This window comes from Biomphalaria glabrata, chromosome 14 (genome assembly GCF_947242115.1).
Source record: "Biomphalaria glabrata chromosome 14, xgBioGlab47.1, whole genome shotgun sequence".
Taxonomy (NCBI): domain Eukaryota; kingdom Metazoa; phylum Mollusca; class Gastropoda; family Planorbidae; genus Biomphalaria; species Biomphalaria glabrata.
This window is the reverse complement of record NC_074724.1, coordinates 5201613-5217860: the sequence shown is the minus strand read 5'-3', so window position 1 is coordinate 5217860 and position 16248 is coordinate 5201613. Positions and strand designations below refer to the sequence as shown.

Genomic DNA, 16248 nt, shown 5'->3' with positions numbered 1-16248 from the left:
CGGATAAATTAAAATAATGTTCCAACCTATAAATGTCTGTGGAAAACGATTAAATTCAATCCGCGTTCCCTCTTGAAAATGACACTGAAAGTTCTTCTCTTTTCAAAGCTAAACCAGACCGTAGTTCTATGACAGCGGTGCCCAAAAACTTTCAGCATTTGTGACCGTACATATTTTCATCAAACGAGTCATGGGCCACATCAACACAAAATTATTTTTTTTTAAATATCTAGGAAGGGGGTAAGAAGAACTCCACAATGACAGTCGTACACTCTCAATATTTTAACATTTATTTCCCTTTTGCGATATTCAACCATATTTATTACTTGTTAATTATTAAACCAATATTTGGTTAATTTTTTGATTGATTCATGTTTTAAATGAATAATTGTGCAAAAGTTTCAATTTGATCCAAGAAATAAATATCTAGGAAGGGGGAAGAACTCCACAATGACATTCGTATACTCTAAATATTTTAACATGTATTTCTCTTTTCGATATTCAACCATATTTATTACTTGTTAATTATTAAACCAATATTTGGTTAATGTTTTGATTGATTCATGTTTTAAATGAATAATTGTGCAAAAGTTTGTACTTGTTCCAAGAATCGGAAGTGGAGCAAACAACGCGTTCAAAATGTGTACCAGACAGACAGACAGAGTTGATTTAAGCTTTGTACAAATAAATACATAATTCGTAGAGTAGCCTACAATGGAACCGATTCTTTGCAGCCTAATGATGCATCGAAGGCCCAGACAGTGACAAGCTATGGGCCCGATATGTCCCACGGGTCGTAGTATTGGCATCACTGTTCTAAGCCTACAAACTTATTTTATTCTTAGCAGCCATCGGAGAATCCGAAGCCTAGCAAGGAGCAATCACCTTTACTGGGTCACAAACAGCTCAATAGTCTTGAAGTAAAATCAATATTTGTGCAGACCAGAGATTAAGAGGGAGACAATAATATTCGGAGAAACGGGTTAAAGAGATTCAAGTATTATCTTTATTTTTGCGTTTAAAAAGAAAAAAAGGATAGAGTGAAGCTTGTGATAGACAGGGCGCGTGCACGAGACGAGACACTTCGAAATATAACGATTTTTAGACAATGTGCTATGTTGCTTGTCAAATAGCACTTGCAAATGTATTAAAATATGCAGGTATTTATAAACTTACTTCTTAACAACAATATTTTCAACAAGTGTAAATTAAAGTGAAACCATTTATTTTAAAGTGTTGATTTCTTTTAGTTATCCTGTTCTAAGTGCTAAATAAATAAAAATCAGCAGATCATAAAAAAAAACTAAGACAGACATCTTTTCAGTCTATGGTGATTCTATCATAACTTGCTAAAATACTGGTACTTTAGGACATCCATTCTGTACTATTTGTCTCCTTCATTAGGGGCAGCACTCAAGGCAAATAAAAAGTTGATACCAAAAAAAAAAGTTCTAAGTATACTTTGCATATGCTTGACTATGTATGAAAACAACAGGAAGAGGTTAACGTCTGACCCTGACGAGATAACACAGCAGCGGGTGTTTTCTGGAATCTACATGTATAAACAAAGACAGGATGTGACGTGTCCTTACGTTTTGTTCCAGAAGGTACTATCAATGTCCAGTGACAGATAGAGGTCACAACTTGTGACCCTGGCAAGATGACACTGCAGCGGGTGTTCTCTGGAATCTACATGCATAAACAAAGACAGGATGTGACGTTTCCTCACGTGTTGTTCCAGAAGATACTAGCAGTGTTTGTGCAACTTTGGAGGAGGGATTAGGGACTCTATATAATCCAGAGAGTTAATGTGAAAGTCAGTCGTGAGTGAGTCGTATGGAGTCGTAGGTAGAATCGTCGGTAGTCTTCGTTACTGTTGTCTACTGTGCGAGACAGTGGAAGAGAAATGTGTACGACTCGATGCAAGTTAACTAGGGTAGAGTTAACTGGAGTGGACTACTGTCGTTAAAGTCTATACAGCGAACTACAGTGGACTTGAGCCGCTATAGTCGATACAGTCGTTGTAAGACGTGTGCGGCTCTGATTCGGTAGACTTGAGTACGACTTGGTTCAGCTTTGGGAGACCTGGAGCGACACTGGGAAGTGTGTCGTTGGTCTGTTCTGTGGAATACGGCTCGATGCAAGTTGAGAAGAGATGAATTGCAACGAAGTGAAGAGATGAATTGCAACGAAGTATAGCTAACTGTAAACTGACAGATATTGTACAGTCTTCTACGCTACATGTTACAGTGATGAATTGTTAGAGTTAATAGTCAATAAAGTTATATGAAGCTGAAAATTTAGTCGTCAAGTTCTTTACAGTGTTTTTATTTGTATACCTACTAATACATTTAGCCAGAAATTTCAGAAATACGTAACAATATGAAATAGCACATTATAGTAGTGTTTAATCTGGTTGGTGTAGGTCTATTGATTTTTATTGAAATCAACTCAGTATTAATAATAATAAAAAAACATTCCATTGAAAGAAATAAACGATTTGTGACAGTTCGTGCATAAACCCCGACCCTCCACCTTTTCCCCCCAGCTAGGTCCTCTCTTACTGCGACTATATAGCGACGCCATTAAAATGGGGCATTTTTCGGCAAATTTTAACAAAGCATACATCACACTTTTACCTAAAAAATAAAAAAAAAATAACACTTCACCTAGCGACTATAGGCCCATTTCACTTCTCAACACAAGACTTCTCACAAAAAGGATTTTCCTAAGAATTAAATCAGTTACTAACTAACTCATAGGACAGGACCAGTACTGTTGTAACTCTGACCGAAACATAGACGGCATGACGCATTTTTACGGGATTTTATCATGTACAGTAAGGATAAAAACCTCAATGTGTCTCTTTTATCTGTAGATCAAGAAAAAGCCTTTGACTGAGTAAGCCATAGCTTCTTGTTCAATGTACTTGAGAAATGTAAAATAAGTTCCCTGTTAATCAGATATATAAAGCTTGTATAAAGCTTGTCTATACAAATGCAACAAGTAGATTGATATTAATCATTCTCTCAGTAAAAGTATCCCCATACAAAGGTCTGTCAGACAGGGCTGTCCCTTATCCCCCTTCTTGTATATCCTTTGCTTGGAACCCTTTTTGGAATCTATAAGATCTGACCCCTCTATTATTGGGATAAATATACAGGGTAGCCCTTTCTCAACTGTGAAAGTTAAACCCTACGCGGACGATACAACCTTTTTTTCCTTCTTCAGAGAAAGATATTGGAAATATACTAAAGAAATTTACACTTTTCGTGGATGCTAGTAATTAAAAAATAAATAAAAATAAATCCTCAGTAATGGGATTAAGAAAATGGAAATTCAAAGAGAATTGCGCTATCAAAAAAAATTATAGAAAACATCAAGATTTGTGGTATTGTCTATACCGGTAACCCTATGTTCTATTGTAAAGAACACTGGGAGATTATTTTTGTCAAAGCCTCAAACTTGATTAAACTTTATCAGCACACAGGTTCTACAATATTTGGTAGAGCTGTATTGATAAATAGTTTGGTCATTCCAAAGTTTTTATATATCGCTAACATTACAGAGCCCCCTCCTAAATTCATAGACAAGCTGAACAAATTAATTAGAGGCTTTATATTTAAAAACACTAATAGGAGCATTAGACACACTACACTCATTCAAAACAAAGAGGATGGAGGAATAAACTTACAAGATGTTAAAACAAGAATACATTCCCTAAGGCTAAAATTTGTAGGTCAAGTAGTTAGAAACCCAACAAACTTTCCCTTGACAATTTACTATTATGGTTTAAGATTAAGTAGTCTTCTTCCAATACACAATGAAACTCCTCATTATTTTAGTACTGTCACTCATCCATTTTACAGCTCTATCTCTATCTGTGAATAATGTTAACCTTAATTGTTGTGAAAACAAGGAACTGACAGTTTTATCTTAAGTGTTTTTGGCAATGTAATCTTTACTGAAACAAAAAATATGTGAATCAAAATCTATAAATATTGTAATTGCTAAATTAAGCTTTATAACCGTTGTCACTTCTCATACCGCTGAAGGTGGTGGTCGCAAACTGAAGCTCTCGATCCGCATGCAGCTTTTCCTACGAAAGGTTTAATGCAGGCAAGAAATATTATTAATTCTTTGTCTTGTCACCTTGTAAGAGGCAAGTGGGCATTTTTACAAAGCAAGCCTACAGAAAAGAGAATGCAACATTCATCATCATCATCATCATCAAACTCCATTTGAGTGAGAGCTTGAGAGGCTCAAATCCTCTCTTGCAAAAGCCCTGGACAGAAACCCTGCTGTCTTGCGTAGTGCATACATGTCACCATACAGGTCTAGAATTTTTGGTTTCCCAGGCCTGTCGAGACGGAGATCAGCAAGTCTGGGGCAATCAAACAAAATATGAGGCACGGTTTCCTCTTCTTCCCCACAGCGGGGGTACCGTGAATCAAAATTTGGCCATAGCCGTGAGAAATATGAGCCAACAGGACAGTGGCCTGTCCTGCACTGTGCTATAATAGCTTGCTTAGGCCTGGACAGCCTCCACCACGGGGAAGTACGGTCGGGGCGCCTCATGCGCTCCCAGACTCCACGGGCAGTAGTGAGGATAGTGGCTCCCAAATATGTGTCATTATCCCCGACAAACTGCTGCGGATTTTGAAGGGCAAAAAGCATAAGTACAAAATGTTTCTTTTGTTCTGAATTTCTTTTTACCATTATTCGGTCGGACGAACGACATAATGATTTTTTTTTTCGTGAGCTGTTAACTCCATTAAAGGCTCGAGGCTCTAAATGAGAATTTTTGGGATTATATCCACTCAAATGACTATTATGTGGAGTAAAAAAAAGTAAAGTTCCCTTTTAGACCTTGTGGTCTATAGAGCAGATTCTGTAAAGGTCATCTGTTTCTGTGGCCTACGGTTCACGAGTGTGTCATGATGCCAGCACAACGACCAATCGCCTTTACTTTTCCCCAACTAATGTCTGGTACCCATTAGAGCTAGGTGGACTCAGAGGCGCCCAAGGATGCCAAATTTTAAAATCCCAGTCTTCACCAGGATTTGAACCCGAAACCCCCGGTTTGGAAGCCAACCGCTTTAACGCTCAGCCACCGCGCCTCGAAAAAAAAATCGAAAGAGATCGTTTTGTCTTCTATTCCCCATCCCATTTTAAGCACGTCGCTCCCCCTAAAAGGGTTCGCCCCACAGTCTGAGAAAAGCTACTTATAAATGGTACATGTATCTGTGTAGTACGTAGCACATCTATATAAAGTTTCACAGAGGTACGCTACGATATGATGCGCTGGCAAGTCAATGCGTGTAATCATCTATCACCATAAAACTCGGGTCTAGAAATGTCTGCAGCTATTGAACCAGCCAGTCAATGACAGATCACGTGTTCTTGAGCTGACTAGACGTCTAGTTCTTGACAGTGTCCAAGATATTTGGTCTGCAAACTTTACACAAGACTAATGATTAGTTTAACAGGTTTAACTAGACAATGATAAACTAAGTGGGTAGAGGACAGTGTTGTGATTGATTGACAAATTGCTTTGTGGGCTTTAGTATGACTAGTAACAAACTCAATATGTATTAATTGGTTAATGTATATAAATAGCTACATTTTTGGAAATAAAGGGAAATACTTTTTCTTCTTGAAAAGCTTTTATTTGTTTTTTTTTTTAATACCATGCATTTTATGAAATGTCATTCTTTCTTCTCTGTTATAGCCGGCATTTATTTTTTAATATATTTCAATAGGCCTGCTTCTAACTTCCACAGCGAACAGAATAAAAAATTGAATGCAGTGTTGAAACATGCTCTAGTTTTACGTTACTGGTAGGGTATAACTATCATAAATCGTAAATCTCAATTGTACTTTGAATAGAAAGTCCATATGTGGAATATTCGAAATAGGATTTCATCTCACACAGTGCTGGTTGCATACGTTTTCTTGAGATTTAGTGCAGTATTTAAGTGGCTACCCAGTCCTATCAGTGACCTACATATTTTGACTCAAGCAAGGTATATATATATATATATATATATATATATGTTCTCTTTTAGTAACAAGCTGGTTAAATGAATGTCCCGCGGCCTTTGTAAGAGATCCACTGTTGTCTATTTCGAAAGCTAATGGACCCCATTCACCAATCGTAAACAAACATATAGCCACGTGATTCTCTATCTCTTCTATACAAATTAGGCAATCCATAAAGGATGTCACGTGATACGTTTTTTTTTTCATTGTTTTATCAATATTATCACGTGGCTAAATGTTGTTTGTTTTCGATTGGTGAATGAGGTCCATTGCTCCCAGGCCTTTTTTCTATGTGCAAGGTGGCACCTTGCGTATCCAAAAGGCATCCTTGTTACACCAGGGGTTCTCAACATGTAGGTTGCAAAACCCCTGGGTGCAATTGACAATATGTCAGGGATCGCTTAAGAGTATAAAAAAATATGGATTTTTTTCGGTCAATTCTAACATGTAAAACCTCACACATACATATTTTTCTTTTCCTTGGAATTTACTACTTTTACTGTTATTCGAGGATAGATGTGTCAGAATGAGAATACATTTTAATTTTTTTTTTAATTCAGTACTGAAGAGAATACATTGCCAACAACACATAAGTCACTATAACAAGTTCACGATTTACACAACAATTTACGTTAACAATCACTGGGTTGTACGTTGTCCTCTGTTGTAGACGAACGAGGATATTGGGATATTCTAGAATTCTTTCGGAAGAATCTGTCTTTATTTCATGAAAAAGCTCGTTTGTTGCATATGAAAACTGTGAAAATCTGTAGTATATAAACAAAATAAGTACGTTTTGAAAAAGGTTGAGCAACGCATCCATGAATTTTGAATTTGAATACGTAAAATCTGTATAGAATTGCATAATGTATTTGGACAAGATGAAGATTGGATGAACTCCTAATGCTAGCAGGACAGGAAAACATGGGCCTCCCGTAATGATATGGGATTTAATTTAATAAAATACTCTGAAAGACACAAAGATAAATGCACTTTTCTCGTCCCATATGCTAGGACAAATTTGTACAAATACTCCTTCTTCCCTAGTGCTATTAGAGCATAAAATGGGTTACCTGAGCTAGCCAGGAAAACCAGTGACTTGGCAGAATTAAAGTCATTGGTTAATATGCATGACTGAATGCATGACGCGTAGGACGTAATCATCTTCTGTTTTGAAGTAACGTCTGTATTACATAAGATAAGAAGATAAAGAAGAAACTCTGTTGTTGAACGTAGAGTCTCAAAGCTCCCTTGCAGTTCAACTGTCACTTCAGCTTTTGGACACTCTTGTAAGACATGCGCCACTGTTTCCCCTGCTTGATAGCTAGCATCCGAACTTTGTCTTCATGGATACCCAGTATTTTAGAGAGATGGTTAGGGATATATGGGCTAAGTGCGCTTGAACTTGGCTTGTCTTGGCTACCTAGAAGGGGGCTCGAGGTTCGACACCCGACTGGGCAGAGTTGCGTTTACTGAGCGCCTAAAGGCAGCACGGAAAACCAATTCATAGATACCCCCTCTCCCCCACTGGTCCACAAATGAGATTGGACCAAGGCGCTCTGAGCATGCTATAAGCATGAAAGTAGCGCTTATAAAAGCTATAATATATATAAATGTTGGCGATTTAAAGATGAGTTTTCCTTTAGCAATCCACTTTAAAAAATACGACAATGTGTGAATATACAGAAGAATATTGGTTCATTTTTGGAAAAGCATAAAATATCTTTGAAAAATATTAGTGGTATCCGCGCGGGTGGTGTTTTAAGTATGTTAGTATGTTGGTCTGGATTGCAACATTTGGTACAGTCATCAAAACTCATCGGAATTCAGTTTGTGATTCATCCTTGAATATTAATATCGAAGACAATGCTACTAAAATTACAAAAAAAGCAATGAAAAAAGTCACTGCAAGGGTCAATTGCAATTTACCTCGCGTCTGAAAAACATCCAATCATTCCATATAAAACTTCAAATTGGCAAACAAAATTGGAGGAAAATTATATTTACATGTTGCCAATCTTATCAGCTCAATATGAGGAAAATGGAATTTAAACAGACAAACAAATACAATGATAATGTTGTGATAGAACATTTGCTAATGCTTAGCGGACAAAATTTCCTCAAACTTTCCAAATCTACTTAACATTCCATTTTCCCTTAAAAGCCCAGTGAAAGTCAAAGTTAAAGATGTTTAGGAAACAGAAATAGTCTATTGACCTTATTGATAGAGATGCATCGCAAAAATTCATAAAGACTACACAAATCTGAATCAAGTGTTTGCAGTCATGTCCCATTTTGTCTGTGTTGCACCTTCTTCTTCAATTAGCAATGATACATTATTTGTATAACAGCCTGTTCATTATCAAGTCTAAATACAGAAAATCATCACTGTGGAATGTGGCTAATGTGAATAAGAAATAGAAAGATAAATACATTTCATAAAGATATTATTTCATTTATTTATTTCATTCATATATATCATTGGATGATACGGAGAAGTAGATATTGCAAGACTTAAGTATATTGTAACATGTTTTAACGTATTGTTTCATGATTAAGCGAAAAGCTTTGGCAATGCAAATAAGATAATTACATTATAATTTTGTAACTTTTGCGAAAGCACAGTTGCTTATACTTATGAACGAAAATAATTTACTGTTGGGGTGGCGGGGCGGTCGCGACATAGTGAGGAATTGTACGAAGAGTTCACCGAGTAAAAAAGCTGAGAACCGCTGCGTGTCACGGTCTTCCTTTACGAGGATCCATTAGTTGACACCTTAGACTCTCACGATCAAAGTGCAGTTTTGTCTCTTTTGTTAAGTGTGGCTAAATTCTTCTCTGAGAGTCGCTATCTCTCTCTCTCTCTCTTTCTGAGTCGTAGTCCTTGTCTGCCTCTTCTTTTTTTTCCTGGTACTGTTCCCTAAAGGAAAGTCTTTGCAAGTCCTGAGGACTTTGTAATATGGCAATAAAGGTTTAGCTTGCGTTTTTGACACAAGTTAACAGATAAACGTGGGGTCCGATTTCTAAACTAATCCTGTCTCTAATCTCTTGGTTTGTGATGCAGTCTTTGTATGTGATACCTAAGATCTTTCTGTAATATCTCAATTCCATTTCTAGGATCCTCTTCTCAAGGTCTGCAGTTAACGTCCAAGATTCGCATCCATTCTAGAATGTGTCCATGACCAAATCAGTCTGATTTTTTAGTGTCGAGTACTATGCTTTTGTCATTCCAAAATATTTTTATTTGTTTACATGATTACCATATCTCGAGTCAAGCTTGACACATAGTCAGTCACCATGTAGCACATTGTTTACAGTTAGACAGACCCTCCTACACCTCTGACCCCAAACTGTGACGGACACCGCTGTTCCTTCGACCCAACAACTGCGTGGAGAGAAGGAAACCACTGTGCAAGCGATACATTTCAGATCCTAGTTTCTTCCAAGGCTCTCATCTCTTTCTCCAAAAGATAAGCCATAGTCGTCTTAAGGTTGAATGAGACCAAGGTGATTCGGCCAGATCCAATCATATTTAACAACGGAGTCAACACAAAAAAGCTAGCTGTGGCATTCATACTCTTCCGCCTTGACTACTGTAACGCCATGCTAGCAGATATACCCGATGACAAAATAGCCAAGCTGCAACGAATTAAAATAGCCAAGCTGCAACGAATTCAGAGCAACGTCGCACGAATAGTCCGTTGCAAATAGACGAGATTCTGCTACTGCGCTTTTGCGCACGCCCACTGGCTTCATGTGAAAGCGAGAATCGACTACGAGGTGGCCACACTTTGTCATCGGTGTATCTATGAAAAAGAAATGCCCTTGTACATTAGTGAACTGATCACTCCCTTATAGAGCTCTGCGCTCAATGGACGCAACGCTTCTAGTGGTGCCACGTTTCTCCCCCAAAAGCTACGGTCTGTGGTCTTTTTCAGTGCACGGACCAAAGGTTTAGAACGGACCCCCCCCCCCCCCCATAGATCTCAGACAGACAACATGCTACACTACATTCAAAAAGAACATTAAGACCTATCTGTTTAAAACTTTTTTTTTAGTTTAGTTTATCATTTTAGCTGTCGTATTTATGTTTGTAATGTTTTCACATCGCCTTGAGCCTACATTTTGTTTGTTTACAGCGCTCTATAAATTAAATTATTATTATTATTAATTCAATTTCCACAACAATCAAGAACCTAGATCTACAAGAAAACAGAATGTTCTCATCAAGAATAAACCCTTGAAACAAAGAACGTCATGTCGTATTCTGAGCTTTGCTGGATTCTGGGACATCCATATCAAGATTTCTCAAATGTACTTGTCTTATAAATGTAGCACATCCCTGTTAAGTGCGTGCGTGTTTCTGATGTGCCATACGGAGAATTTGTTTCTATTATCTCAGTAGAGGACCATTGTAGCACGGGACGGGAAGTCTGATAGTTTCTAAAACGCATAGACAGGAAGGGTGAAAGGTGGCAACTTGACAGAAAGGATCAGGCAATTTTGGCAAGTTTTCGAACGGGACACTGTCCGATAGAAGCCTACTTCGTTAGGATCCTGGAGAATCACGATCCCAGATGTCGAGACTGTCCGATAGAAGCCTACTTCGTTAGGATCCCTGAGAATCACGTTCCCTAATGTCGAGACTGTCCGATAGGGGCCTACTTCGTTAGGATCCAGGAGAATCACGATCCCAGATGTCGACACTGTCACACAGAAGACGTGACAGTAGAAGACATCCTCTACGTCTCCATGTCACTCAGAAACACATTCGAATATACGACTAGTCTTGATGTATTGCGGGGGTCTCGCTCTGTACCGAGACAGACAGACCCTACAGAACACTGCCAGATACCTGGACCGTACTAGTAGAGATTAATCTCAGCACGGAGCCTTAGTACATGGAGGCTTACAAATGGTGTAACCGTGTTAAAGTCTGTCTCACTTGAAGTTATATATAGGGAAGGGAATGTAGAAGAAGAAATAGACAAGCGCAGCTTATATTTAAGTCTTACATTCAAACTAAATCAAGCCTAAAAGGGTTTAATTGTTCTAGCAACAACCAGACGCCCGTGCATCAACAATCTTTTCTACATATTTAACTTTATAAATGTTTTAAACATTATTTCTGATCATCTGCGCGTGGAGCAGCTTTAGCTTAGGTAAGATGCATTTATATCATATATTAAATATAAATATTTGTTAAACCCTAAAGAAGACTTACATAAGTGTGTACAAAGCTAAAACAACTGCCAATAGTTTTGTTTTCAGATATCGGGATAAGACTTTGATAAGCATCTCACGTCCTAGCACTAGCGGGATGGAGGCTGAAAAGGTTCGAACCCTCCGGGACTAGCGAGACTGCAGTGACAAGTGCATACCAAACGACCAGCTTTTAAAATGTTTCTTTAAAAAATGTTCAAATTATTCCCTTAGTGTCCGAGATAAAACTATAACGTCTGTGCGTATATGTGTGTGATTGTTTCATGTGTTTGCGTGTGATTTTGTGAGTGTGTATGTGTGTGTGCTGGATATTCAACTTCATTGACCTTTCAACTAGCAGAAGTACAAGTTTAATAGGTCACGGTGTTTTATTGTCATGATACGAGATCTTGCACTCAAGCAGCACTAGAAAGTAAGAGTAATCTCTCTTGAAATAATAGAGATTTGTATCTAGATCTAGAGACAAACCCATAAATAGCGAACTTTTTCTGGAGCTTACGGTGAACAGAATACGGAAGTTTTGATACATTTTCAAACCGTGTAATTTGTTAACGGCTTTTCAAATGGGAAAAGCCGCTATTAATTTTGTGTGGTCTGTCTGTCCGTCTTTCCAGTTTACACCACAAACACTGAAAAGATAATGAGAATCTAATATCATGATATTTTAGTTCTCAAACAGTTTTGGGGCAATGACTTTTTTCATTTCCAAAAGCTAACCGTTTAATATGTTTTGATATTGAATTTAAAATGAAAACTTTTTTTTTTCATAAAAAACACCACTTTTTAATAAAATACCTCATGGAAGGTAAGTTTTTATAATAACAAAAGACTTCATAACTCTTGCGTTAATTAAGGCTAGGGTTAGGGGTTAATGATTTTACCATAATAGTTTTTTTTAAGGCATTTAAAATCTAAAAAAAAGGTAATGACCAGAATTTGAAACCCTGGCTCACGTCTCCTCAAGCCGACATATTAACCACTCTGCTAGTTAGGGGCTTATGACTAAAAAAAAGGTATAGTTATGTATTGTTTGTTTCAAACTTACTTTAAAGCGGCGATATATAAAGGTGACTAATTCGGCTTATACAACCATATCAGTTAAGCAGAATTTCTTTCTCTAGTTCGAGATACTCAACACAATAATTAATTACCAATAGTAAATTAACTAATTGTTTTTTTATTGATTCTTGTGTTGTCAGGAAGAAGAAATAGTTCTGCGAAATTTCAGCTTGATCCGAGTTTGGGTGTCGGAGAAACAACGTGTACAAACTTTTACCAGACCGACAGAGTGAGTTGATAAGATTTGCAAGAAGTAAAGTTCCATTTTCAGACCTTACAATCTATAGGGCAGATGATGAAAAGGTCAACAGTTTCTATGGCCCACTGTTAACGAGGGTGTCATTTCGCCAGCACAACGACTAATCGCCTATAATATTCTCCACGTAACGTCAGGTACCCATTAGGGCTGTGTGAACTCAGATGCCCCCTCAAGATCCCGAAATAAAAAAAACCCAGAGAAATCTAGGGCTCCAATTTATTTTGATCCTAAATAAAGAATTATTTGTGGGGGACTATAATTGATAGGATTGTGGGTGGGCTCAGGTTGGGGGCTTATAATCGCATGACCCTGGGTGTTGATGCATGGACCAAATATTTACACTCGATTGAACGCTCTTGTTTGGTGAACGAGATGGAGAAAGTGAATGTTAGTTTGGTACCTTGTCATTGCGATGGTCGGGGTAAGTGGTTCGAATCCCCGTCTGGACCTACCTGTGTTTCGCCAAATTTTCTTCACCTTCTCTTAATAACCTTGGTACCTTAATGCTGCTATTATTAGATGTTACATGTCATGTTTGTTCCAGGTATAAGAATAGAAATTAGTTACAGCTAAAGGGAAATAAATCTCATATGGTTTCAAAGGTAGTTTCATTTATTAATAGCGTCCCTTGCAATGTAGTAGCATTATACATTTTTGTAATAAAGAACATATAAATTAAATACGTGAAAGTTACTTTGTTCCTTTAATTTTTAAACAAAACTGCTAACTTAACAGTGCACAATGTGGCACCACATATTGCACTCCCAATCATGATAAAAATGAATGTCGGCGCAACATATACAAAGAAAAACAAAGAGATACGCCCCGAATTATATTCGGTTTCATTGGCCAACAGCAGGATGTCATGTGGCCAGCACAATGACCAGCTACGTTTAGTTTCCCCAACTAAAGTCAGGTACCTATTATAGTTAAATTGATGAGGAGTGCAGTATTTCCCGTGGCGACGCAGCCCTAGCCGTGACCTATATATTTTGCGTCACCTAGAGCTGACATAACCATTTTCCGCCTATGGTCTATTTGAATTGTTATAAAGCTTATCTTAATACCCGAACACGAAACTGGCCCCAAAACACCCTTACAGAAAGAAAACTATTTGGAGAGTTCCCTGATTGGAAACCACTGCACAGTTCATCTCTTAACTTGGTCTAGTCATATGAAAGCTCCAACATAAAAATTAGAACATGGAAGAAGAAGAGGAATCTTCTTACCAAATTGTCATCCCTCAAACAAACTATAAGAGGCAGGTCGGCCTGAGGAGGGAAAAGAAGAAGGGAGGAACAAAGTATGTTTTTTTTCCTCTACTCTTTGACATGAATAGCTGACGAATTGACAGTAACTGCAGCTACAGATTGAGGCCCCTTATCGTTAAGTGGTAGTCTAATCTTCTAGAGCTCAGTCCGGATAAATGGAAACACTTTGAGATTCTCACCCCGTTGTTTTTATCAGGTATGTGGGGCGAGACGGTTGATTGAAAGCTTCATTCCGAGTGGACACACCATCCACTGGCTTTTAGAATAGAGCTCAGCTGTTTTGTAGTGATAAAATGGACCTCATTCACCAATCGTAAACAAACAACATTTAGAATGAGGTCCATTAAAAGCTATAATGGAAGAAAAGTCCAAAGAAGGGAGGTAACTCTGTCATTTTCTAAATTTCAACGCACATTTATTCTGGAGTTAACGTTTCTTAATAAGTTTTAACTGACTACCACCCGGTAGTATGATGCTCGCTCTGAACTAGTCTAGACTGTCGTCTCGATGGTCCCGGGTTCGAAACCTGTCCGCCTCCGTCCTCCTTCTAATTTGATCTTATAAATTTTGCTGATTGCCATTTGCTACTTTTCTTGAGCAGTACCAAGTTGTTCTAGCATTTTATTTAACATGTACAAATAGTCTAAGGTTTGCAATCAAATATCTTACATTTAATGCCCCAAATAGGTTACTCCTTTACTTAATAACCGTTAAATGACTACGATATATAGCACTTTTAAAATGTATTTTAAATTGCACTGATATGGCGCATTGTTTATATTACAGAGTGCTCAGTACAACGTATTCTATTCTACAGACCTGTTGGGAGAAAGAGAGAAAGGAAGAAAGAGAGAAAGGGAGAAGGAGAGAAAAGGGTATCTGAAGAGAATACTCCTGTGCATCCTTTTGGTGTTTAGCTCAAATCAAATCCCAATTTTAAAAAAAAATTCTCTTGATCAGGATTTGAACTCTATCCCTTTTTAGGTTGTCAAAGGATTCATTCCAGAGAGCCACACATGTCACAACCAGACAACACACAGCCACACATACCAAAGCCTTACATCCCACAGCCATATATCCCACAGCCTTGACATCCCACAGCCATACATCCCACAGCCATACACCCCACAGCCTCACATCCCACAGCCATACATCCCACAGCCACACATCCCACAGCAATACACCCCACAGCCTCACATCCCACAGCCATATATCCCACAGCCATACATCCCACAGCCATACATCCCACAGCAATACACCCCACAGCCTCACATCCCACAGCCTCACATCCCACAGCCATACATCCCACAGCCTCACATCCCACAGCCATATATCCCACAGCCATACATCCCACAGCCTCACATCCCACAGCCATACATCCCACAGCCTCACATCCCACAGCCATATATCCCACAGCCATACATCCCACAGCCATACACCCCACAGCCATACACCCCACAGCCATACATCCCACAGCCATACATCCCACAGCCATATATCCCACAGCCATACATCCCACAGCCATACACCCCACAGCCACACACCCCACAGCCTCACATCCCACAGCCATACATCCCACAGCCATACATCCCACAGCCATACATCCCACAGCCATACATCCCACAGCCTCACATCCCACAGCCATACATCCCACAGCCACACATCCCACAGCAATACACCCCATAGCCATACATCCCACAGCTATACATCCCACAGCCTCACATCCCACAGCCTTACATCCCACAGCCATACATCCCACAGCCATACATCCCACAGCCATACATCCCACAGCCATACATCCCACAGCCATACATCCCACAGCCTCACATCCCACAGCCTTACATCTCAGTCACACATCCCACAGCCTCACATCCCACAGCCATACATCCCACAGCCATACATCCCACAGCCACACATCCCACAGCAATACACCCCATAGCCATACATCCCACAGCCATACATCCCACAGCCTCACATCCCACAGCCTTACATCCCACAGCCATACATCCCACAGCCATACATCCCACAGCCATACATCCCACAGCCATACATCCCACAGCCATACATCCCACAGCCTCACATCCCACAGCCTTACATCTCAGTCACACATCCCACAGCCTCACATCCCACAGCCATACATCCCACAGCCATATATCCCACAACCATACATCCCACAGCCATACATCCCACAGCCATACTTCCCACAGCCATACATCCCACAGCCACACATACCACAGCCAATAGTAATGCCAATGATACACATCACTAATAACTGAAACCACTCTGTGGGCTAAACAAGACAAACACACACACAAATCTTGACACAGATCTGATGTGTCGTTACGTTCTCAGTAAACCGAGTTATTAATAAAAGATAATCTTTATCTTTCAAAC

At 38.9% G+C, this 16248-nt stretch overlaps 1 protein-coding gene across 2 annotated transcripts in view; it reads right to left on the bottom strand.

Annotated features, from left to right (window-relative positions):
• LOC106055273 (monocarboxylate transporter 13-like) overlaps positions 1-16248 on the bottom strand; it is a 51229-nt gene that overhangs the window by 24527 nt on the left and 10454 nt on the right. The gene's annotated exons all lie outside the window — the stretch shown is intronic.